This window comes from Diabrotica virgifera, chromosome 4 (assembly GCF_917563875.1).
Source record: "Diabrotica virgifera virgifera chromosome 4, PGI_DIABVI_V3a".
In the NCBI taxonomy this organism is placed as follows: Eukaryota; Metazoa; Arthropoda; class Insecta; order Coleoptera; family Chrysomelidae; genus Diabrotica; species Diabrotica virgifera.
In genome coordinates, this window is record NC_065446.1 from 49878927 (window position 1) to 49906004 (window position 27078).

Sequence of the window (27078 nt, forward strand, 5' to 3'; positions counted from 1 at the left end):
GGTTCATTTGTAAGGCACTCACTAATACGCTAAATAAATCATCGTCGATAATACTGAGCAGATTGAATTATCTGAGCGGTATAAAACGATAGCAAAAAAAAGCCGGTAAAATGCGGCCTTTTTACGAATAGCGGGAGCGTCGATAGATTAGAGATGATTCTCGTTAGGAAGCTTTTGACGATCTGCCCCGGCGAGGGGTTCAAATGCGAGTCTCAACAATAACCTGGAGTTTCCAGAAAGGTTACATAAATACTACTTGAATTTTAAGTAATCAGTAGTACAGGGGCGTAACTAATTATTTTAGTGAGCCGTGTATAATATATTTATTGTACATATTGCCGGGGGCGACAGGCGAGAGAGATGGCCTATATCACCTCGAAGAGAGGGGATTGGCAAAGATGTGCACAACGATAAGAAATGTTTGAAGAAATTAGAGTTTATATACACAAGGGGTAACAACGATAAAATGGAGGAAAACGATAAGTTTTCCCCCTAGGGATAGATTTTAATCTTCCAGGGGAATCACAGCGATTTTCGTAATACCACGAAGAAAATCACCGTGAGTAGTGTGAATCTTGACAGTACGAACTAGACCATCCTTACCAGGCAATACATCTATTACCCTGGCAGTTGGCCATAAGAGTGGAGGAGTACCATCCTCCTTCAACAGAACCAAATCCCCGATCTTGACAGGGTCAGTAGGGTCGGTCCATTTATTTCTTTGCTGCAGGAGGCAAAGATAGTCTTTTTTCCACAATTTCCAAAATTGCTGTTGAATTTTACTAATACGCTGAAAAAGATTCAACCTATTTTCAGGTATCTCTGAAACACTTGGTTCAGGGGGCGCGGTTAAACTTCTTTGAACTAAGAAGTGAGCTGGAGATAGGAAAGCGAAGTCATTGGCGTCAGACGACATCCTAGTGATGGGTCTCGAATTTAGAATAGCCTCGATTTGGCATAATACTGTGTTAAACACTTCAAAGGTGAAGTGGGAATTTCCTATAATTCGATAGAGGTGATACTTCACACTCTTTATTCCTACCTCATGGAGGCCGAATTGATGGGGGTTGCGGGGAACACCCATCTTGAAAGTTATGGAGTTTTGAGTACAGAATTCCTTAATCTGTTCCGAATTATTTTGATTTAAGAAAAAATCATAGAATTCGCGCATTTCATTTTTTGCCCCATGGAAATTTGTGGCATTGTCGCTCCAAATAATACTGGGCGTGGATCTTCTGGCAATAAACCTTTTCAGAGTAAGAATATAGGCTTCTGCGCTTAATCCTGTGACGAGTTCGATATGAACACATTTAGTGCTCATGCAAATGAAATAGGCTACGTATGCTTTGTAAAGCGGTGCCTTCCTCAAATGTGAGGACTTAATTAAGAAGAACCCCCCATAGTCCACTGAGACGACTTGGAAGGGTCTAGTGGGGAGTACACGATCGGGATGCATATCTGCCATCTGTTGAACAGAATTGGGTGTCATGAATCGGAAACAGTTTACACACTTACGAATTAAGCGTTTAATCTGTCTTAATCCGTCAATTGGCCAGTACTTCATTTTGACATACGAAAGTACTGTTTGCGCGCCTGAATGTAATAACTTATGATGAGCTTGAGTCAAGATTAGTTCTACAACTCGACATTTAGAAGGAAGTAGAATGGGGTGTTTTTGATTATACGATATGGGGGCGTGTCGGAGACGTCCTCCCACACGAATCAGCCCATCATTATGTTGTAGGAAGGGGTTGAGTTTACGAATGGCTTTATTGGTCACGAGTTTAGCATTTTTCAATTCAAGAATCTCTTTTTTAAAGTAGATACTTTGGATATACCTGATGATCGCGTGATCAGCGATCTCCATTTCGGGTGGCGTCAATATATCCGTATCTCGTGGAGAGTTATTTATTTTCTTTTTAATATTACTGATGAATCTAAAAAGATAAGCGACAATTCTTTGAATTTTACGAAAAGAAGAAGATTTAGCGAATAGATTTTCAAAGGTGTCGTTGAGTTCGTGATTTGTTGCTATGTTTGAGACAACTAACTTCCTTAATTCAGGAAGATCATCCTGAAAATGAGGAATTTGATGAAGAGAAAAATCGATGGGATTGTCTCTAATAAAGCTAGGTCCGCATAACCAGTCTTCGGTGGTCTGGGGATTATCAAAGACATTTATCCCTCTGGAAGCGGGGTCAGCGATGTTTTCGTGACTTCTGACGAAATGGAAATCACAAGGAAAAGTTTCCAACAAGGAATTGACCTTTTGAATTCTGTTTTGTACAAAAATGTTCCAAATGTGTTTTTTAGAAAGTATCCAAGACAAGGCAATTGTAGAGTCAGCAAAGAGATGAGATGAAGATATACTCAAATTTTTCTTGAAGATGTGAAAAAGTCTATGAGCCAGAGTGACTCCCAACACTATTCCACAAAGTTCCAATTTGGGGATGGTGAGTTTATTTTTTAGCGGAGAAATTTTGTTTTTAGAAGCGATAAGCCGCGACGATACAGAAAAGTCTGAGTATGTCGCTTTGAGATACACACAAGTGCTGTATATTTTTTCCGATGCGTCGGTGAAAATAATTAATTGAACATCAACAACTTTCTTTTGTAAAAGTAAGCATCGAGGTACCTTGACCTCTTCTATAGTTTTGAATGTCGATAAGAGGTTTTGCCAATTTTTCATAATGATGGGTGAGTCAATGGGTTGATCCCAGTCCAATTTCTGGGACCATATTTCCTGTATCAAGAGCTTAGCGTTCACAAGGACAGGGGATAACCATCCTAGCGGGTCATACAAAGTAGCAATGTAGGAGAGAATAGTACGTTTAGTAACAACATTAGCCAATTTGAAGATAGGAGTTTTAAACGAAAAGTGGTCGCGTTCTGAATCCCAGAATATGCCTAAGACTTTATCAGATCCCGTGAAGTTAAGACTGACTTCAGAGACGGGATTTAAATTGTGTTGAGACAGAAATTCTGAAGAACTGCAGTTCCACTTGTGGAGGAGGAAACCATGGGTTTCTAGCAAAGAAGTTAATTGTTCGAAAAGACAACTTAATTCATGAAGACTGTCAGCACCGCTGATCAGGTCATCCATATAGATAGATTCTTGCAGAACACTAGTAGCAAGTTCGTGGGTATGTTTGTTGTTGTCAGCGATGTGCTTGATAACTCTTTGAGCGATAAATGGGCTACTTGGGAGCCCGAAGGGTAATCTTTGAAATTGATAGCACCGTAAAGGCTGCTGAATATTGTCCCTAAAGAGAAAATTTAACAGAAATGTTTCAGTGGGACAAATGGCGATTTGTAGGAACATAGCCTTGATGTCGCCTACTAGTGCGAATTTAAACTGACGAAACTTAGCGAGAATGTCAAAAAGTTCATGTTGGACGACATAACCTTTGTCTATGACGTCACTGAGGGAGATTCCCGTAGACGATTTATTGTTTGGATCGAAAACTATACGAGTGGAAGTAGTAGAGTTGGATTTGAAAACGGGAAAGTGAGGGAGAAAGTAATTAGGTTTACCTGAGTCATTTAGCATTTTTAACGGCACTTGAATTATTTGTCCGTTATTGAGATATTCCGATATAATGTCCTGATATTTTTCCAATAAATCAGGGTTGAGTTGAAAACGTTTCTCGAGACTGAGAAAACGTCTTTTTGCCGAGAGAAACGAATTTCCCATGTCTATATCTTCGATAGGGAGTTTGAGATTGAGTGTGGACTCATATCGTCCATTGGGGAGAACATTAACATGTTTTACAAAATTAATTTCAGCGGGGTGATCATTAATGAGATCGGTGTTCTGAGGAGCGGCTTCTTCCAGCTCCCAGAATTTTTGTAAATGATCGGATAGTTCCTCGTTGGACACTACCGGCTCATTTACGGCGGAAGGAGTGTTATGAGAACAACAAGTAACGAGAGAGTTTGAATAAAATTCCAAAGCCTTTTTAGTATTTTTCGACTTAAGAGCAAAGTCTGGAACTGACCCTGATATCGTGTACCCGAGTAGAGTGCGTTGAAGAACGGGAAGACCTTTTCCCAAACGAATTATTTCAGGTTGAATGATATCGTTATACAGGTCTGCACCGAGCAGGATACCAATTGGGGATGTTACATGGAACATCGGATCACCTAATGGTATCTCTGAGGGTATGTTTAGTTTGCTCGCCGAAATAGAAATTTGAGGAAGCGGATTTGTTATCTTTGGGAGTACAGAGCACGAGATGTCAAAAGGAACGTCGTTAGCGACAGCGAAAATTGTTGTATCTACAATAGATTGAGACGAGGATGAGGTGGAGTTAATTCCATTGATCCGTAATTTTCCATCTCTAGTGGTGAGTGACAGTTCCTTTACGAGGTCAGCACTAATAAATGAAACCTGTGAGGCCGAGTCTAAGAGTGCCTTTGCGAAGACCCTCTTGCCGCTAGGAGCGACAAGATAGACCTGGAGTGTGCTTAATAACACCAAATGATTATCAAGCGAGGCTGCAGATAGAGCCATTGAATGTGGAGTCGAATTTTGAAGATTAACTTCCGTTTCAGGAGCTCTAACATGTGAGGGCCCCTGTTGTGAATTACCCTGTGTATGGGAGTTATTTGAGATAGCGGTTTTATTATGATTATTTGAGTTGTGTTGGCCAACAGCCGCGGAAGGGTTACTATGACCCGTTTTGTCGAAATGGAGCAACGTGTGATGACGAGATTTACAAACTATGCAAGAGAATTTGGATTTACACTGATCGAGCATGTGAGACCCAAGACAATTAATACAAAATTTATTTTGTTTGACAAAACTAAAACGTTCTTTAGAATTCAACTGCTTGAACTGAGGACAAGAGTAGATCGAGTGAGAGTCGTTGCAATAGGAACATTTCTTAGGACCTAAGCGAGGCGAAAGGTTACTGGTAGAAGTGTCTGAGGCTAGGTGTAAAGAGTGTCTGGAAGTAGTAGTCGATTTTGGTTTTGATTGAGATTGAATATTCTCAAGATGAACAACGCGTGTCTCGATTTCCCCTAGAAAATGGACAAAATCAGGGGTAGCTTGGCTACCACCGGATTGGAACTCAAGAGCCCTAATGGTAGGTGCGTCGAGTTTCTGAGTAGCGATATGTATGAGAAGTAAATGCAAGAGATCTGAAGGGGGCCTATTCAAGTTCAATAGGGCCTTGAAATTATTTGACATGACCGTATGAAAATTTCTTAATTGTGAGTGATTTGCGTTTCCAGAAATAGGAGGCGCATCAAGAATTTGAGAGATGAGAGTTTTGATAAGCGATTTAGAGTTGGCGTACCTTTGTGTCAGGTTATCCCGGGCTATTTTGTAATTGTCACCTGTGAGTGGGATATGCTCGAGAAGCGTCAAAGGCTCGGAAGTTAGAAAACTTTTGAGGTAAATGAGTTTTTCCAGATCACTTAATGTAGTATCAGATCCTATTATTGTATCAAAGGTCTCAATGAATGAATTGTATTCAGTAACTAAGCCACTAAATGGTTTTAACTGAATACGAGGGAGGTTTACTGTTCGTTGCCTAGCCATAGACTGTGAGGTTAGAGAAGAATTAGGGTCAAATTGGAGGGAGGGGGTAGCAGTCACATTAGAACTTTCAATGACCTCTAACCTTTCTTCCAATAGAGAAATTGTATCCAAATATTTATCAAAAACCACAGAGGAATCAGTAGAGGGGGTAGGTTCCTCGGGGATCGTCTCCAGCACATTTTGAGCATCGCGGAAAAGTCCGTAAGAATGTTTGAGTTGTGAAATTATTTCACGAATTTTATATTTGTTTAGAGAATTAAGAGTTGTGGGAACCGAATCAGCCAACTTGGTTATATCAAGTTTTGCGGTGAGCCTCTGTCGGTTATATTTTGATCGGTCAGCCATGTTGCGAGAATGTGAGATTAGATAGATTATTTGCAAATGTCTAAACCTATAAATCGATGCGAAAATGAGAGAATATGTACAATATATTATATATTACACGTTTAATAGTGTGAGATTGGCTTAATAGTATCACCCTGTATGAGCGCAGATTAGTATATGAAATGCAAAACTATAAAATTTCAAAATATATGCAATTTTCCAAAATGGGTATTTTTCAGCAAGTGTGAGACACCCTTAACAAGTATTTAAATTAATTAAATTGAAGGAAAAAACAATTATTTATTTTCTATAGTTTTCTAGAAGTGTAAAATGAGCTTAAGCGAAGCTAAATGTAGCAAAAACTTACAATTTATGCAAGAAAACAAAATTATTTTTAATAATTTTTGTAACCTGTGAACCAGGCTTAATCGGATTCAAAATTATAAATTTAATTTAAATCAAAAGGTTGAACAAACAATGTTAAAATTATAACACCCGTACTATCAGCCAAGAAATGAGTACACTTTTTGTATACTATAAACAGAAAAATATATTTACGAAAATAAAATAATGTAATATATGCAAATATTTTTTCATACAAACAAAACGACTCCTTTATTTGAACAAAGCAAGTAGTTTCTGAAATTGCACGTGTAGACCGGGCTTAACAACCTACCAGCTATTGTAGAGACGTGCTGGGTTAAATACTGAGAATTTGAGTGCAGAAAGAGAGGAATATTTTATTTTTGTGCCGGGGCGGCGTGGCTTGGAAATTTCCAAATGCAACAGAAAGACACTATAAATGAAAAACCGTTATTCTCAGAATAGAGATTATCAAAATATGCAAATACGAAGGACCTTGAGGATTTAATTAATAAATAATTAATATGATACGGCTCGATGGAACAGAAATGTTTAGGCAATACGTAAAGTATCCTTAACAATAGTAACCTATACTTATTGTACGGTTATAGAGTATATTCCCATAGGTAAGCTGGTTAAGAGTAGATAACGATTTTTCATATGTAATTTAAAGTATTATCTGCATAAATGGCACAAAGAATATTTGCTACGAGAGGTATATGGTTCAAAATGCATACAGTATCACGACTAATAAGTTATGTTCACATACATGTAGAGTACTTACAGTTTTATTCCTTGATGACGTGTCACATCAGAGCTCTGATTGAATTCCATAATCCATTTGGTTCATTTGTAAGGCACTCACTAATACGCTAAATAAATCATCGTCGATAATACTGAGCAGATTGAATTATCTGAGCGGTATAAAACGATAGCAAAAAAAAGCCGGTAAAATGCGGCCTTTTTACGAATAGCGGGAGCGTCGATAGATTAGAGATGATTCTCGTTAGGAAGCTTTTGACGATCTGCCCCGGCGAGGGGTTCAAATGCGAGTCTCAACAATAACCTGGAGTTTCCAGAAAGGTTACATAAATACTACTTGAATTTTAAGTAATCAGTAGTACAGGGGCGTAACTAATTATTTTAGTGAGCCGTGTATAATATATTTATTGTACAATAATCATTATTGAAAATAAACTTGAAAGTTTACCTCATAAAGGGCCTGGACCAGATGAGCTACCTACTGATTTTATTAAAAACTGTAAACAATCTTTAACAGAACCTTTATTTCTGTTGTTTAATAAATCACTTAATGCCGGTCAATTTCCTGATAAATGGAAAAATGCTTTTATTATTCCAATTCATAAATCCGGAAATAAAAGCAAAGTTGAAAATTACAGACCTATTTCTAAGTTAAATATTTTTAGTAAGGTATTTGAAAGTATAATTTCTGATTTTCTTTATTATGACGTAAAAAACCTACTTAATATTGAACAACATGGCTTTATGAAAAAACGTTCAGTCGATACAAACTTATTCTTATACATACATTGAATACGTACTTCAAAGTCTAAATGAGAGAAAAAGCGTTGATTCAGTTTATACTGATTTCAGTAAAGCTTTCGATAAAATCGATCATTCGATTCTTGTTTTGAAACTACCTGAAATCGGTATACATGGTAATTTATTAAGATGGTTTGACTCATACGTCAGAAATAGATCACAACAAGTAACTTTAGGAGCTTTTAAATCCAATGCTGTGATCACTACGTCAGGAGTGCCTCAGGGGTCCCATTTAGGTCCTTTACTTTTTAATTTATATGTTAATGATATTTCTGCCTGTTTTAAATTTGCTAAATTTATTATGTATGCCGACGATTTAAAGATATATCACTGTATTTCATGTCCTAATGATAGAATTCAAATTCAAGAAGACAATTTATCTGATTATTGTGTAAGAAATAACCTGTTTTTAAATGTTTCAAAATGTAATTATATACATTTTTCTCGCAGCAGCCCTGACTTAAACTTTAACACATATGAAATTTCTAAATGTGTATTGCATGCAGTAGAAAGCGTTAAAGATCTTGGTATACTTTTGGACCGTAAGCTACTCTTTGATCAACATATCTCTAATATTACTAGAAAAGCCAGTAAGCAATTGGGCTTCATATATAGAACTTGTTTTGAGTTACAAAGCCCTTTTACCATTAGAACGTTATATATGGCATATGTCAATAGTATTTTAATGTTTGGTTCTATTATTTGGAATCCGCGTTATTCGGTATACATCTCTAAAGTAGAATCCATTCAAAACAAGTTTATTTCCTATTGTAAAAGGAAATTTTATCCTGATAGTGATAGACAACGCATTCGCTCTAATTTAAAAATAATTTCTCTTGAGCATAGTAGACAAATTGTGGATGTCTTATTTGTTCACAAGGTACTAAATAATAAGGCAGATTGTATTGACCTTATAAATTTCCTGAAAATTCGTACTCCAAGCCACACTACTAGAAATAATTATACTTTTGTTACGGACCAAGCATGCACAAATTACTTTTTAAATTCACCTGCTCATACAATGACAAATACTTATAATAAATTGTCTAGCGTTGTGGATATTGATATCTTCTTTCATAAAGCGGATATGATTAAAAAACTATTGAAGAATCACTTCCTTGAAACTTGGTCTTTTGGTGTATTCAGTCTTGTTATCGCTTATTTTCTCATTTTTTTCTGTTTTTTTTTTTCTTCTCTTTTGTTCATACATAATATATCATTTTCTGTATTTATGTTCTAACTTCAATGAATATATTTACTTTTAGTTTGTAGTTATATATCAGTTTGTAAAATTGTAAATGTATCTGAAATTCTGTAGTGGATACTTTTATGGGTTTGTCCTGTCTGTATCCCAAATAAAATAAAAAAAAATAAATAAATAAATTTTCATATTATTACCAAGTCTCCATAATCGTACTTAGCCATATACAAATATGTGGTGGATTTGACAAATATTCAAAATATCTCGATAAAAACTGACTTCTCGAAAAAGTACTAAGAGGCCAAAAAGTTTTTAAAATATCGTGTTTAACTAATGGTACTACAATAATAATTAAATTGTAACGTACACAAAAGTTTGGGGGATTTAAAGGAACAAAACCCCCATAAAATTTTTATGGGGTGTCCAAATTTCACTATAATTTTTTCTTAAGATACTACTACCATAAGAATGCCACATGTCTATTTTCAATAAAAGATCTCTAATAGTTTTCGATATATTGGAAAAAATCGATTTTCATTTTGTAACTTCAAAGGGCTGTAACTTTTTTTATGTGCACATTTGTACGAAGGTAAGTTAGGTTCAATCGAACTATTTTTGGTCCCAGAATATGTGATTCAATTTATGACTTGTATTTTTGTTAAACACTGTATAATAATTGTTGTTTTTGATAGTATGATGCCACTGTCACTGTCGTATAGCCCACGCACTGTTGGCTCACTGTTGAAAGTTCGCAGAACTTTCGAAAAACAAAAACATTGATGACGCGCTGTTTCCTCTTAAGTGTTTTTCTTTAGTGGATAAGTATCGATACTAGAAAAATCAACTAAATACAACAGTTATGATTTATGGTCGAAGTCAAACAATAAGACTGTCACAAATTTTCCCCTTGTTGCCATATTTTTAATTTGAAAAAATATATAGGCAATAATCAGATCTTTTTGACATGCCATTCCTGTTACAGAGAGCATTTCACTGGCTAGAAGTAGTGAAGAGTTTATATGACGTCATTATTATATTTGGTGAGATGGTAAATGGTAACTGACGTCTGTCATAATATTGGAGGTTAAATATAACGTCAAATTATTTTTTCAAACTATATTTTATTTATTTGTTTATATTTTAACGACAGTTTATTTTTTAACCCCAACTTCATTTTCCCTTCCCTATCCTTGATTTGTCGATTAGGTTCGTAATAGTCTTTTTGTATGGTAGGTTTAGTCAGGGACCCGGACCGTACCGCTAAAAACAGAAAACCGAACCGAAACCGATATTTTTTAGTGGACCAGAACCGAAACTGAACCCTTATTTGATATTAAATATAATTTATCTACTCTATGTCATATTATGTGTAAGTTTTTAGTTTGTGAAAACTGTCATTATAGATAGCAGTGCGTGAAGGATTTAAAGTGTGCGTGAAGTAACAATTTATTTTAAATGGGATTTACTTTTTCGCACTGTTTTTAACTTTCGCGTTATCATGATGACAATCCTTAACTTTCGCGTTGTCATGGTGATGACAATATGAGCAATGAATTACAACAAAAGTTTTGACAGTTTTGTGGTTTGAAAGTAGTTAGAATTTTTAAATGTCAAAGTTCTAAAAATTGTAGAATAGAAATGAATTCCAGTGACGAAGAGTTACAGCTTTTTTTATTCGTTTATCGTAGATAAAATATTGTATGAAACTGTGCGTGAAGTACTTTTTGCGAACTTACGCGATTTATAGCACTCGCTCCGTTGTTGCTCGTGCTCTAAAAATCGCGTGCGTTCGCAAAAAGCATACTTCGCGAACTGTTTCATAAATAACTATTTTGAAACCGAACCGTAACACTTAATTTTTCAAACGGTTTTATCGGTTTTCTTAGGTTTTGTTGCTTACAATATTGTTATTTTTGTTTTAAGTTAATGCAAACAATTTTGTAGTGTTTTCTACTTATGTTAATAAATAAAAAATACATTTCAAGATGTTTTATTATTTTTAAAATCAACTCAAAAACCATAAAAAATATGTTATAATAATTTCTTCTTTTAATTCTTGTCAACAAATGTTTCTGAAGTTGTTGAGGAAAATAAAATTTTTTGTATTTCAGAATATTGTCAAATATTTTAATTAACTAAATTGATGCCGTTTTAGCAAATTCTAAAATAATAAAATTAATCTATCCATTGTTAACTGTTGCACCTGATGAGTGGTCACTAATTGATAATATAATCGGTAATATTATATAAATATGATAAATGTTTGGAGTTGGTTGTGATGGGAAAATATAATTTTAATAATTAGTATAGTATAGTTGATCCAAAAGATGGCATAACCCAGACATCCAAAGTGAAAGTTATCCTTCAACACCAAATTGTTCTATATGGTCCACACCATGTCCAGAAAAAAGTCACACCATTTTGAGCGTCGGGTTTGAGGGGGAGAGGGGGGAGATATCGGTAAATTCGTAATTTTTTAAGTTTTTCGCCAATATTTCTAAAACTATGCGGTTTAGCATGAACAACCCTCTATACAAAATTGTTCTATATTAAATTTGAAATAAAAAAGGCCCTATGCATAATCTTTATAAAATGAATGGTTCCAAAGTTACGGAGGTAGTATATTATAACTGGTCCAAAAAAAGGCCTAACCCAAACATCCAAAGTAAAAGTTTTCCTCCAACACCAAAATGTTCTATATGGTCCACATATTGTTCAGTAAAAAGTTACACCATTTTGAGCGTCCGGTTTGGGAGGGAGATGGGAGAGAAGCCGGTAAATTAGTAGTTTTTTTACGTTTTTCGTCAATATTTCTAAAACTATGCTTTAGCGTAAACAATGTTATGCAAAAAAATGTTCTACATAAAATTTAAAACAAAAAATGTTGTATACATAATTGTTATAAAATCAACGGTTCCAGAGTTATGGAGGGTGAAAGGTCGAGGTTTTCGATACTTTTTATATTTTTTGGGCAATATTTATGATATAACTATACCAAAACCCAGACATCCAAAGTGAAAGTTATCCTCCAACACCAAATTGTTCTATATGGTCCACATAATGTTCAGAAAAAAGTCACACCATTTTGAGCGTCGGGTTTGGGGAGGAGAGGGGGAGAAATCGGTAAATATAAAAAGTATTGAAAACCTCCACTTTTCATCCTCCGTAACTCTGGAACCGTTGATTTTATAACAATTATGTATGGAACTTTTTTTGTTTTAAATTTTATGTAGAACATTTTTCTATAGAATATTCCTTACGCTAAAGCATAGTTTTAGAAATATTGACGAAAAAATTAAAAAATCTACTAATTTACCGAGTTCTCCCCCATCTCCCTCCCAAACCGGACGCTCAAAATGGTGTAACTTTTTACTGAACAATATGTGGACCATATAGAACAATTTGGTGTTGAAGGAAAACTTTTACTTTGGATGTCTGGGTTAGGCCTTTTTTTGGACCAATTACACTATACTACCTCCGTAACTTTGGAACCGTTCATTTTAGAAGGGTTATGCATGGGACCTTTTTTATTTCAAATTTAATGTAGAACAATTTTGTATAGAGGGTTGTTCATGCTAAACCGCATAGTTTTAGAAATATTGGCGAAAAACTTAAAAAATTACGAATTTACCGATATCTCCCCCCTCTCCCCCCAAACCCGACGCTCAAAATGGTGTGACTTTTTTCTGAACATTATGTGGACCATATAGAACAATTTGGTGTTGGAGGATAACTTTCACTTTGGATGTCTGGGTTTGGGTCTAACTATACCATACTAAATGTCAACAATTATTAGATTATGTAATGACATACAGAGATATAAATGAATTGAGTCATATTAGTAGGGGAGCCATATTGGTACAGCCCCAAGCGGGGATTTTTGCAGTTACTCGAGCGCGTCAGAAAATCACATGTAGAGAAACCTTATACCTACTCTGTAAATGTACCCCTACCATATATTGGATCTTAATACAAGGGAGTTCATTAAGGGGATCCGAAAAAAAATCTACCCTGAGAATAACTCGAAATTGTCAGATTAAGATAAGGTAAGTACCTACATGTAGAACAGTGTATATTTAAAAAATCTGACGGTTTGAGCGGGGCGTAAGGAAATGGTGGAGTCACAAAGCTTCACAAGAAAAAAGCGAATATTACGAGAAATAAACGTCAGATCGAAAAATTAAAAATTACGTAAAATAAAAATTTTATTTTTAATTCAGTTGCAATGCGAAGGCAAAACAATCTTACTTTTCAATTAGAATACGGAGTGCAGTCCAGTCCCTTGAATCGCGATTTTCAGCTCTTATTGGAGCCTCATCGGAAAGAACGTAGGCTTGTTCTCCATATCCCAATTGATCCGTACTGAGAGGTTTTCCCACCCATTGCAACTGAAGTGAAAATATTAGGTGACTAGCGTCATCTGGCAATTAACTTCATCTTTTAAAAATTACGTGTTCAATATTTTTCAAAAATTTATCGAATGATACCAAACACGACCCCCCACGGAGAGGAGTGAGGGATAAATTTAAAATTTTAAATAGGAACCCCGCGAAATGAACATCAAATTTAAAAAGTGCAAAATACACGTATTCAATATTTTGACACTAAACAGGACCCACCACGGAGGTGTGGTGGGGGCTTACTTTAAAATCTTGAAATAGAAGTCCCCATTTTTTATTGCAGATTTGGATTTCTTACATAAAAATAAGTAACTTTTATTCGAGATATTTTTTCGAATTATGGATAGATGGCGCTATAATCGGAAAAACGATTGTTGGAAATGGAAGACTAAATTAAAAAATGCTAAGATCAAGTGACGAAAGACTTCTGAACGCCACATTCTGGGAAAGGCCCGATAGAAAAAGGTCAGTTGGTCGCCCAAGAAAGAGATGGAAGGACGCAGTAGCCAGCGATCTACGCAAAATGGGAGTACAGCAATGGGAAATAGCTGCTCAGGACCGACAACAATGGAGGGAAATAGTAAACGCGGCCAAGACTCACATAGAGTTGTAGAGCGAAATGATGATGATGATGATGATGAAATTAAAAAATGGAAAGTCCCCACTTAAATAGAAAACTTTACTTAACTTATACTGCCGTGCTAAGCCCAAAGGCGGTAACTGATTTTTTATCGAAAATGAGGTTTTTGTATTTTTAGGAAGAATAGGGTATTTAGTATATATTTACAAAGTCTTTGGAGTTGTAGAAGCATTATATTTTAAATAAAATTGCAATTTTGTTAGCGGTATCTACACTTTTCAGTTAAAATACTAAGCCATTTGGCGGTAAATGTTAAAAACTATGGCGTTTTGACGGTATCTGCTACAGTTGCCGTCCATTTACCTTAGCATATTGCACTTACCGCTAATCTACTTTAACGAATGCTACGCCTACATTTAGAAACCGCCAAATCGCCTTAGTATTACTAAGTAAATTCGGCCTAACTTTACAAGGTTAAATTATTGTGTTAGTTAAAACAGTTGTGTTTTTTTTTTTTTTTTTTTTTTTTTTTTGTTTTTTATGGCATTGACTTGGGTGCCATTTAGCCAGTCACAACTTTTTTTTTTTGTTTTCTGTTCATACATAAGGAAGGCAATGAGGTCCTTAGAGTTCCATAGCAAACTCTTCTACAGTTCTCTACTCAGTTCAAAAGCTGGCCGCTATGGACTGTCCAAGTTGCTCACCACATTTTCCATTATGTATCTTCTTCTTCTTATTTTTTCATATGTACATAATATACCAAAGTTGTGTTAGTAAAAGAAATAATTAGCGAGGATGATAAGAACTTTTCGAGATTATTATATCTATTGAAATGTATTTTCATTTTGGTTTATAGTGTTTCAAGAATTAACCAATTATGTTGTCCTAATCATATTTAAAAATATTCCTTTTTTTTTAATTAGGTTTTAAAAACTTAATAATATATCCACACGCTGTCCACAAGCATTTTTAGATTAAAATATTTTGTTTTTTTAGAAAATCAAGTAGAGTCGAGTAAGAGTTGTGAAAAGACAATGTGATCATATTTTAATCATAACATATAAATAGTTTGTACAATACAACTAATAAAATGTTAAAATTTGCCCTAATTACATTAAGTAATGGTATTTTAATACCCAATATGATATTGTGAAATACCCAATAATATAACAATGCATAATAATATTAGGGTAGGTAAAGCTCTATAAAAAGATGTCGTAAAATAGCGAACCTTTGTCGCTAAGAATATAATAGCCGAGAATAGAAAGTGAAAAGTATGGTTTACAATCACATTCACAGTTAAAGAATTCTTTAAAACGCAAATGTTTAAACATCTATAACAATCTGAAGGGATTCTGTTTTTTCCTAGTATAAGTACAGTTTCGCCCAAATTATTAGACGCACTATAAAAGATTTTATAAAAAATGTTAATTATGAGGTAATACCATTGTAATACTAAATAGATTTTTTGGTATGTACCAGACACAAGGTATGTTGTTCGGTTGTCTATATAATTGTCTATATTGAATCACAAATGGAACATTATTATTAATGAACCAATATGTATTTATTGACTCTTGAAAGAAAACAGATATAACGACAACTAAATATTGTCAATTTGTTGTTGTCATATCGTGGCTCAACAAAATAATAACATTTAATAGTATGTACTTTAATTCTTTCAATTTAATACACTTTAATACACAGAAAAGCTTTTTATTTCATATCAATCACAACTGTAAACCACATACCGCTATTAGGCTTAGTATTATAGTAAGTTTTGATAAAACGTTTCAGCGGTATCTACCTCTTTTTATATAAAACTTTGTTTTAAAATATAATTAATGGTTCCCTTAATAAACTGGGGCATATATCGATGCATTAAATCTATTAGCTAGTACATAAATCCCTAACGGGCCAAAATTGTAGCATTCAATTTTGAAATCGATTTTGCCACCATTTTTTCAAATGTTAGTTACCGCCTTTGGGCCTAGCACGGCAGTATAGGTCCCCATACCGCTCGAGTAACTGCAAATTTAGCATACTTTCCTCTCCTACTATATCTTACATAAAAAAATTTTATATATAGAAATTACACCATATATTTACTTTTTTATCAGACTGAAATTAAAAAATTTGAAGGAACCGAAAAAAACCGTTTGAACCGAAAAAATGGGTCAGAACCGAATCATAAAAATATTTTATCAAAACCGGAACCAGACCGGACCTAAAATTTTGAATTGTACTAGAACCGGAACCGGACCGCAACCTTTTCATTTCGGTCCGGGTCCCTGGGTTTAGTTAGGCGTTAATTTTAAGAAATGTTGCTGGCTAAATGGGCACAGCTCCCAAAAGCCATAAAAGAAGAAGAAAATAAAATAAACAAACAAAAATCTTACATAACTTTCTATAGAACAACATGACTTTGACACTTATATTACAGATATCTTTGATTCACACTCTTACGCCCGGTTTCATAATCAACTTAAAGTGAACATTAACTGAAGTTCACTTTAAACTTGACATTTACCCACATGAATTGCATTGATAAAGGTACCAACTTAAAATTTAAAGTCCACTTTAACTGATTATGAAACCGAGCGTTAAAGACAAAGACAAACTGTAAAGCCGGTAGCTACTGTAGTAAATACATATTATATGTACGTGTTTTATTTTGCAACGGTGTTTTCCTGTTAAACTTGACGGTAGCAAAAAAACTAATAAATGCGGAAATATTAGTTTGAATTTCTAATTGTTTGAATTATTTTAGTTTTCACTTATGGAAATTTGATCACAGAGATTTTCGACTTCATTTACATTATTATTTCCAATATGCAGTCGGAGCATAGATTTGAAGTATATTGGTTTTGAATGGTCGAGTATTTATTTGGAATATTGTAATTGCCTTTCTGTAAAATGTCCTTTCTGTGATAACAATGATATAACGATGTTATGAACAATTTAGGTTCCCAATTGTTTAGTAATTGAGGCAGTGTAGTATAAGTGAGACACTTAGGGCCAATTTATCATATCGACTTCTACTCCAGTTTAACCTAAACTTTTAGTGAACGTCAGTTTAAAGTCAAAATCGTCTTTCTCAAATCACTTTCAACCGATGGCAGTTTAACTACGTTCAACTTGAACGCTGAAATTCGGCCGTTCAAACCCAGTTCAGATGATTTCAATGATTACGCATGCGTTGTATTATTGCGTATTGCGGTATATAACCTATTTTATTATACCGGGTGGACCAAAAGTCAGTTAACGCTATCACAAAAAGTCACGCGCAAGTTTGCGGCGTCTCCAAGAAAATATAACATGCTCTGTGAAGGGCCTTGCAAATAGTCCACAGTTACAAGGTATTCGATATTTTCAGCAAGACGGTGCACCGCCTCATTACGGATTGCAAGTTCGTGAGTTTCTAAATGACCGGTTTAGTGATTGGATAGGGAGAAGAGACACAATTTAATGGCCCGCGCGTGATTTTGCCTTGTGGGGAATACTTTGCCAATAGAAGATAAAGGTTTTGCAATTTGAAGTTCTCCTTGCCAACTTGGAAGTCTGTCGAAAGACTTGTTTCAATGTGTATAAGCGTTGCCAAAAATGTATTGATGAAGGTGGTTTACATTTTGAACATAAAATGTAAAGCATGCACTCCTTTGTACCTACTTATTTACAATAAACAATAAATGTTTTTTTAATTCAGTTATTTTTGCTTTTATGAATATACAAAACGGTTAACTGACTTTTGGTCCACCCGGTATTAAGCCTAACGATAAACGATAACATCGGCCATATTTTTCTGAAGTTCACCCATGAACCTCAGTCATCTGAACCATAGATTAACGCAGGTATGAGAAATCGACCCTTAAGAACAAACCGTGGGATCGGATGTATTTATTTTTTCACAATGTTACAAAAACAATTTTGTTTTTACTTAATTAAACAATATTTTAAATTTGAAAAGAGCTCCTGATCTGAAAAATCAAAATGGCAATTAAAGAATTTATTTTAAAATTATTGTCCCTTATTTCGAAAATATCATTAAAAACATCATGTTAATTCTACATACTACAACCAATTAAATTTTTTATTGTTTTGATTTAATAAATTAAATCATTGATCATTATTTAATTCCTCTGTCACAGAGGTCGTAGGTTGATATATAACCTTGAACTAATTTATTATAGGTTTATTAGAAACACACGTATTGTATTAACAATCGGTTAGTAACTACAATAAAAATGGGACAGAGAGTAATTGTGAATGAATAGTTCTTATAAAGTAATTGAACTTAACTGATACTAAATCAAAACTGAGGCCTTTGGATTTCTCAATATTTACAGAATATTGAGATAAATTTTTTGTCTATGTACCTACTGATTTTTTTGACTATGTACTTTTGTCTATGTATTTTTTTTGTCTACTGACCCTAATAAGAAAGTATTATTAGGACTTTTTGATAAAATTACATCTTCAGCCCTCTACTGCCATTTGAAAAATAAAAAATATATATAAACAGAAGCCCAGTTTTGCCGGTCCTGGCTTGATCCGACCTGTCTGCAGGTTGTGCTGAAAATTTCAGTACTGTTTGTTAGCCCACACACTATGTACCGGGTGTCCCAATAAGAATGGCTCTCGGCCATATCTCAGGAACCGTTTATAGTACAGCTTTGAGAAAAAAAAAATTATAAAAAAAAATAGCCTCGGGAAAAGCCTGGAAATTATTTTCATAATTGTAGGTCCACCGCTAGAGGGCGTAATTGAATATCAAAAATTAAAAAATCAAAATTTTACAAAATTTACCTAATGAAAGGGCACTGGAAATCCAGTCATCGTATTCTTCATAAAATTCTGCGCATATTTGATTTCACAAGTTTAAGTCTACCTTTGCAAATAAGAGGTAGGGGTGAGTGGGAACCTTCTTATGAAAAAATGGCTGTAAGTCCGGTTCTGCTAAAGCGAATTTTGCATACTTGGTCTTGTTGAAAACTGCTCTTTTTCGTCAATGTAAGTGTCTTATTTTCGAAATAGCCTTATAAGGAATATGCAAGCTAGGAGGTGTTATTTAATTATTTTCAGAAATCTAGTTTTCTTTGGAAAATATTAAATACAAGTATGCATTTTTAAGCCTGTATTACAAAATTAGACCAAATTAGCAACATAATACCGAAAACCGCATATGGATACCTTTTTTATATCTTGAGATATCTTAAGAAATGTGTAAATTTTAAACATAACTGTTACTGTCACCGGTAAACGAGGTTAAGGAAAAGTAGTGTGCTATGGAAAAAACAAATAAACATTTTCAAGATGTAAACGTATATATTTAATTAACACTTTCACTGCTGATATCACGCATGCGTGACCTTAAGATATTTTGTCAGGTGCTGACGACATACCTGCGTGACATCTGACCAGTTATATTTAACAGAGCATTTTAAATACAGCGTATGCAGCAGATAATTCAGATCTTGTTAGCGTGCTACTAAGGCACAAAGTATTTAAAATATATTTGCCGTTTTCAGAATTTCCCAATGTTCCGAATGAGACGGCAATCCGGCATGCTAGAGTAGGGGACACAAATTAGCGAGGTCAAGTCGGACAAACGTTCAAATAATTCGAGCAGTGCGAATGTATTGAAACAGTTGTATTCTAATTGTTTTTACTGAGTTGTATTAAAATTGTCTTCAATAAACTTTTATAGTAAAAAATATATTGACACGCATGCGTGTCAGTCAGCACTTGGCAAAAAAATTATACCTAGGTGCGCCCGACACGCATGCGTGACATTGATAAAAAACAACTAAACTCCCTATATATGAGCTTCAGTTTAGTACTAAACCAATTATAAAGCCCAAAAAATTAAAATTTTTAGAAAAAAAAATGCCGCACCCGCAACTCCATATCATAGAAGCCAGCAGCGAAAGTGTTAAAACAACAATAAGACAAACAACACTATAAAATATAACAAAGAAATAAAAGCAACTACTTAGTTAGTCTTACTGACTGCCTAAATGTTCAAATTGTTGCCCATCATTTTCGATGCAAGCATTTGCTCTTTCAAGAGTAGATTGAACAGCAACAGATTTAACTGTTTTAGACTTTTATTTATGGAGACGGATTAAAGACCTTGTTTTTGCCGCTAGGCCCACTAATCGAAAAAACATGATCTAGAATCTAGAGAATACGAAACGCCATTCAAAGCATTGCGAAAGCAGAAATTGAGACTGCTGTTCAATCTACTCTTGAAAGAGTAAAAATGCTTGCATCGAAAATGATGGGCAACATTTGAACATTTAGGCAGTCAGTAAGACTAACTAAGTAGTTGCTTTTATTTCTTTGTTATATTTTATAGTGTTGTTTGTCTTATTGTTGTTTTAATTAATTATATACGTTTACATCTGGAAAATGTTTATTTGTTTTTTCCATAGCACACTACTTTTCCTTAACCTCTTTTACCGGTGACACTAACAGTTGTTTAAAATTTACACATTTCTTAAGATATCTCAAGATATAAAAAAGGTATCGACATGCGGTTTTCGGTATTATGTTGCTAATTCGGTCTAATTTTGTAATACAGGCTTAAAAATGCATACTTGTATTTAATATTTTCCAAAGAAAACTAGATTTCTGAAAATAATTAAATAACGCCTCCTAGCTTGCATATTCCTTATTAGGCTATTTCGAAAATAAGACTCTTACATTGACGAAAAAGAGCTGTTTTCAACAAGACCAAATATGCAAAATTCGATTTAGCAGAACCGGACTTACAGCCATTTTTTCATAAGAAGGTTTCCACTCACCCCCACCTCTTATTTGCAAAGGTAGACTTAACTTGTGAATTCAAATAGGCGCAGAATTTTATGAAGAATACGATGATTGGATTTCCAGTGCCCTTTCATTAGGTAAATTTTGTAAAATTTTGATTTTTTAATTTTTGATATTCAATTACGCCCTCTAGTGGTGGACCTACGATTATGAAAATAATTTCCAGGCTTTTCCCGAGGCAACTTCTGTTATAAATATTTTTTTCTCAAAGCTGTACCACAGTATATAGAGGTTCCACAGTAAAATCACTCTTCTGTCGGCGCTTTGTTCTCAAGAAGTAATACCGGCAAAGCACGAAATTGGTAATTCACCAGTGGTGGATGCAGGCGGAGGCCGCACGCTCCTTTGATTAACCTTACAGAGCCGTACTAAAACTTTCTGGGCCTACTACTATTATTTATTAAAATAAAAAATGCGGCTTCTCATATTTAAATGTCCAGATGTTCTTACTAAATGTTAATATTACAAAAACAAAAGGTTTAATACATGAAAAACAATATTACAATTCAATGTTTATATTTCAACGGTATTGCGCAAGTTTTAAATCTTAATGGTTTTTAATACATTGTACATATATTGCATATTAATAAAATTAGCTAAATTTTTATTGGCAGAACAAAATTTATCCGTTAGTGATTTATAATTTTCCAATGTAACGTTTTTAAGATAATCGGGTTTTCCAGAATCTTGTAGTTTTTGCAATTTTTTTTAATCGAAAATTCCTGTTTTGCAATTGCTTTATAGTCTTTCTTAGCTTGTTTTTTTAGGGCTATAGGTCGATACACTTTCTAAAGTTTGAGTTTGTTGATTTTTTTGTAGAACAACTTCGCTGTCCTCTCCAACTAGCGGTACGGTAGCTAATTCTTCCCGTTGTTCCTCATTTACTGGATCAAAACTATTTTCATCATCTACAACAGAAGTTTATAGGTTGTCTTATATGAAGAAAGTGGCATATTGCACATAAAATATCTACAATCTACAACATTTAATTTTTTATTACCAAGCTGAATTATTTTTTTAAAGTACAAGGAAGCCTTCTGTTATTTTGAAATCAAAAATATTCAACAAATGTAAATCCAACAAAGGACATCGCACACATCTTATGGAAAATATAATGTCACTCAAATTCAATAAAATTTATACGAATAGATTCGTTTTAAAATAACGGTCAAATCTTATCATTGCGCCAACTCCATATTTTCAATAATAAGAGCAGAAATTGATATAAATAAATCTGAAATCAAATGGATACGTACATAAGTTAGAGAGAGAAAAAATATTTTATAATACCCAAATTGTCGGTACTCCATAAATCAGCGGATTAGTTTTACTAATCCGCTTAGGCCCAGCGGGGTTTATGCTCTTTTAAATAGCACCCAGAGCAATAGTGATTGTAACTGACACTTTTACTGACTAAAAAATTTGAATACGATAAAATTTAATTGCAATTTGCGCCGTAATTAATCATAATTAAGAGTTGGCGCAATGATTAGATTTGACCGTTAATTTAAAACGAATCTATTCGTATAAATTTTATTGAATTTGAGTGACATTATATTTTTCATAAGATGTGTGCGATGTCCTTTGTATTCCAACAATAGAAATAGCAAAGAGAATAGCAGGAAATGGATTATAATTTCTTAGAAAGTTGCATACCGTCTTTTATTTCGACAATATATGGTATTTCCATTTCCACAGTTTACTGTGGTATTTCCACGTGAAAATTCCGCTTAAATATTTTTGTATAGAGCAGATAGATTTCAAGGGGCAGCTTGGTATTTCCAGATCAAAAAATTGTTTAAAGATAAAGATAAAAAAAGTTGTTTACATAGTAAACAAGCTATAATTTACTGCAATACTACAATGCAGCAAATCTGTACGTCAACAATATAAATAGCAGAACGTTCTTAGGTTTACATGGAAATTTCAGCTTTCAAACATATAAACTCACCTTGATCAACATTCGAATGTTGGTTTGGACTGTCTTCTATTGAAGGAAATAAACGTGGTACTGCGTTTTTACACAACCTGTCCGAGTTTTATTTGAAAACATACTATTTTCAAAATGCACACTGCATAATCTGTTCAAATTTATGTTTGTTTTCTTGTTTAACAAATCTTCTCTCTGGCACAACATTGCCCAATTTCGTGCTCTGGAAATAAATTAGATTTACTTACTATTTACACAACACTAAATTTTCCGACTATTATTAACTTTCATAAATATATAATATAGTATGAAGGTGAATGTAGAAAAAACACAATATTTATGCCTAGGTGAAGATTCCACTGATATGATATTGGACAATAATCAGAAAATAACTAGCTGTTATTATACAGACGATGCAGAAATTAAGAGCAGAATAAATAAAGAAAGAACGATAATTAGAGATATAATTAAATAATTGAACGGAGTTTTGTGGAGTACCGAAATAGGGAAACAAAGAAAAATGAAAGTATGTACCGAAATAGGGAAACAAAGAAAAATGAAAGTATACAACACCATGATTAAGAGCACAATGCTATACGGATCCGAAACATGGAAAATAAAGGAACACCAAAAAAGTAAAACAGAAGCTACCGAGATGGACGCCCTAAGAAGATCAAGTAGAACATCGAGATTGGACCGGGATGACCGAGGTAAGTAAAGCGAAGAATGAATTTACAGGAAACGGTCATAGATGCATTGAGAAGAAACAATTAACGTGGTACGGACATGTTCAGAGAATGGGGTAGGAGAGACTGCTAAAGAAAATTATGAAATGGATACCTACAGACAACAGGAAAAGAAGAAGGCCAAGAACGACGTGGATACAAGGAGTAAAACGATCATTGAGTGTACGAGGATTAGAAGATGAAAATTGCAATGATAGAAAATATTGGCAACAAGGCATCGGACAACGTCGGAGGACGTTTTGAACCCGAATTTATATATATAAACATATAATATATATCAAAAAATCTTTAGAAAATATTTCCTCGTTGTAAACATATTATTGTATCTGAACTATTTAAAAAACTGCACGTAACATTTTACTATTTCCAATAATAATTGATGCTATTCTGTTAAGGTGGTTAAATAAGCTAATTCAAAAATATATACGTACCTATCAGCTTCCTTGGGAAATCGGAAAAAAACTGTAACAATTTTTTGAATTGTTCTGGCACATTTTCGCTGAACACCGACTAATACCACTTCGAATTTGACTCATGTTCAACTTCACAATACTAACGATTATTTACAAAACTAACTCAGTTTAAGCAAAATACGGCACTGTTAACCCGTACGTTTCTACGCGAGTAGCAATCGAAGAATGGTTCTGGGGCGACCAGGAAATATGCGCAGGCGCTCTGCGCGTTGAAAGATTTTACTTCCAATTTTTCGGAGAGTGGTTCTACTGTGGAACCTCTTTATACTGTGGCTGTACTATAAACGGTTTCTGAGATATGGACGAGAACCATTCTTATTGGGACACCTGGTACATTAGTTTGTAGTTAGTCGTGGCAATTGAAGAGTTTTGTGGTTTTCAGAGATAGTGTCATAAAATGAGTTCTTCAAATAGACAGTATACTCACATGACAGTATCAGAACAGAAATTATTACAATACGTAAAATTATTTGAAACTTTTTCTAATTTCTCTTTTCAAATTTTTATATTGGCCAAAATCTGTGAATACTACGGACTATCAGATACTACAGATCTACAGCAGCTACGGCAACAGCAGTGGTATAAGACACTATAATTATTATTACCAATGCTAACATAAAAGTATAATAGACAAAAGTAAACAGAGAAGAGCAAGAGCAATTAAGAAAAGGTTTTAGGCAAAACTCTCCAGAAACTTTGAAGACCATATACTTTGACTGCACGAAAAATAAGTATTTTATTATATTTTCGTTATCGAAAATATTGAAAGCAAGCACCACAGAAGAACTGCATACGAAGAGAATATTTCATTAGTTCAACAGCCAGGCTATATATTTTTGGTGACATAGTACCCCTTTCTACATCGACTCCAAACATTTGTCAAGGTATTGTCAACTTTTTAGGTAGGTATAAACATAATCTAGAAGAACTTCCATGGACCGACCACGTTAGAAATGAAGAAGTTTTAAGGCGTATGAATAGAGAACATGAACTCACAGAATTTATCAAGAAACATAAAACATCCTATCTTATTACAGAAGGAAAAATAGAAGGAAGACGCAGCCCAGGTAGACGACAAATGACCAGGCTGCGCAATATCAAAGAATGGCCGGGATTAGACGTTCAAAGTCTAATAAGGAAAGCCCAAAATAGAGAAGACTTTGCAGGAGTCATCGCCAACCTTCGCTAAGAAGATGGCACCCAAAGAAGAAGAATTAGTGGTAGTAGGCTGTGACAGAACCGTGGTATATACGGGAAGAAAAATGGTGCAATTTTTCGATTAGACTTAAAATTCAACAACAATATCGAAGAAGGGGCAAAAGACCAAATAATTAAAGCCAGTAGAATGACTAGATATCTAAACGATACAATTTGGAAAAACAAACAACTAAGAGTGGAAACAAAGGCCTGAAAAGTCAGTTATTAGGCCAGTTATGACTTACACAGCCGAAACAAGACCAGATACAAGCAAAACACAAAGACATCTGGAGACCAACGAAATGAAGGTCTTAAGAAGAATTGCTGAAAAAAGACTACAGGATAGGGTAAGAAGTGAGGAAATCAGACGCATATGTGGGGTAGACAATATAAATACCTGGGTAAAGAACAGAAAAGAAGAGTGGAAGCAACACATTAGCAGGATGTCTGAATTAAGGATAGTAAGAATAGCCAGGAACAAGTCAACGTTAGGAAGAAGTGTAGGATGCCCAAGGAAAAGGTTGAATGACAATTTGTTTTTTTTTTATTAACCCCACATTTATTACAATCTATCTATACAATCTAGATTGTATAGAATGACAATTTAGGGACAGAATGAAAGGCACCCGTGAAGAAAAACGGGCAGTACTGCCTATATAAAAGAAGAAGAAGACTTACAATTAGTGATGACCTTTCATATCACACCCAATTCATGAAGCTCATAACTGAAGTATCTACAGTCCATTCACTTTACAAATTCCCAACTGTAAACAAACGCACGTGGAAGCTAAACAGGGCCGTACTGAGGTGTATCATATGTTTTTTAAAAATAGTTACTTTTGAAACTAATACCGTAAGAATTGCTTGAAATTTAATTGTAAACAAAATTTTGTTCTTTTTAGGGGGAAAGGCGCAAAATATCGGCTGTCAAAATTTTTAATGTGTTTTAAATTGTATTAATTTTTTTCGATTCCTGAGAAAACTAATAAGTATTTTTGAAAAATTTAAACGCAGAATAAAATATTAAAAAATGAATAACCATTTTCAATTTCGTTGCAAAACGAAAATACAGCCGAACCATATTCCAGTCCAATCAGAGAGTGCTGCAAGCACCTCTACCGGTTTCGAAACTTATTAGTCTCTCATCAGGAGGCACATATGCTGCTCTCCCTGATCCAACCAAAACAAACCCCAGCGTGCAGTCCCGAATTGCAACGAACGAAATGGCATAGATGCCCTAGCGGCAACTGCTAGCAAAAGACTAAGTTTTCACTCTAATGGCATATAACATATCCCACCAGAATGAAAACAATGGGAACCTTCTCTGGTTACACCTCCGAGGCTTCTACAATTTGCAAGCCATACGGATGCTGAGACTAAGGAAGATGAGGGAATTCTACAATTTACAATTCACGTCACATCTGCTCAGCGCGGTAAAGTTCCAACGAGACTGGTTCCCTTCATACTCCACACAGAGTAAATGTAAATAAAAAATGAATAACCATTTTCAATTTCGTTGCAAAACGAAAATACAGCCGAACCATATTCCAGTCCAATCAGAGAGTGCTGCAAGCACCTCTACCGGTTTCGAAACTTATTAGTCTCTCATCAGGAGGCACATATGCTGCTCTCCCTGATCCAACCAAAACAAACCCCAGCGTGCAGTCCCGAATTGCAACGAACGAAATGGCATAGATGCCCTAGCGGCAACTGCTAGCAAAAGACTAAGTTTTCACTCTAATGGCATATAACATATCCCACCAGAATGAAAACAATGGGAACCTTCTCTGGTTACACCTCCGAGGCTTCTACAATTTGCAAGCCATACGGATGCTGAGACTAAGGAAGATGAGGGAATTCTACAATTTACAATTCACGTCACATCTGCTCAGCGCGGTAAAGTTCCAACGAGACTGGTTCCC

The 27078-nt window shown here is 34.5% G+C and overlaps 1 protein-coding gene and 1 long non-coding RNA gene across 6 annotated transcripts in view; both read right to left on the reverse strand.

The window, feature by feature from the left end:
- The window catches only part of LOC114327458 (probable serine incorporator), a 96716-nt gene that overhangs the window by 61919 nt on the left and 7719 nt on the right, over positions 1 to 27078 (reverse strand). The gene's annotated exons all lie outside the window — the stretch shown is intronic.
- On the reverse strand, positions 20842 to 25954 carry LOC126883511 (uncharacterized). The gene is made up of 3 exons (XR_007697678.1): positions 23918 to 25954; positions 22762 to 22963; positions 20842 to 21718 (listed from the first exon to the last, which is right to left on the reverse strand). It is a non-coding gene; the product is annotated as an uncharacterized LOC126883511 (long non-coding RNA).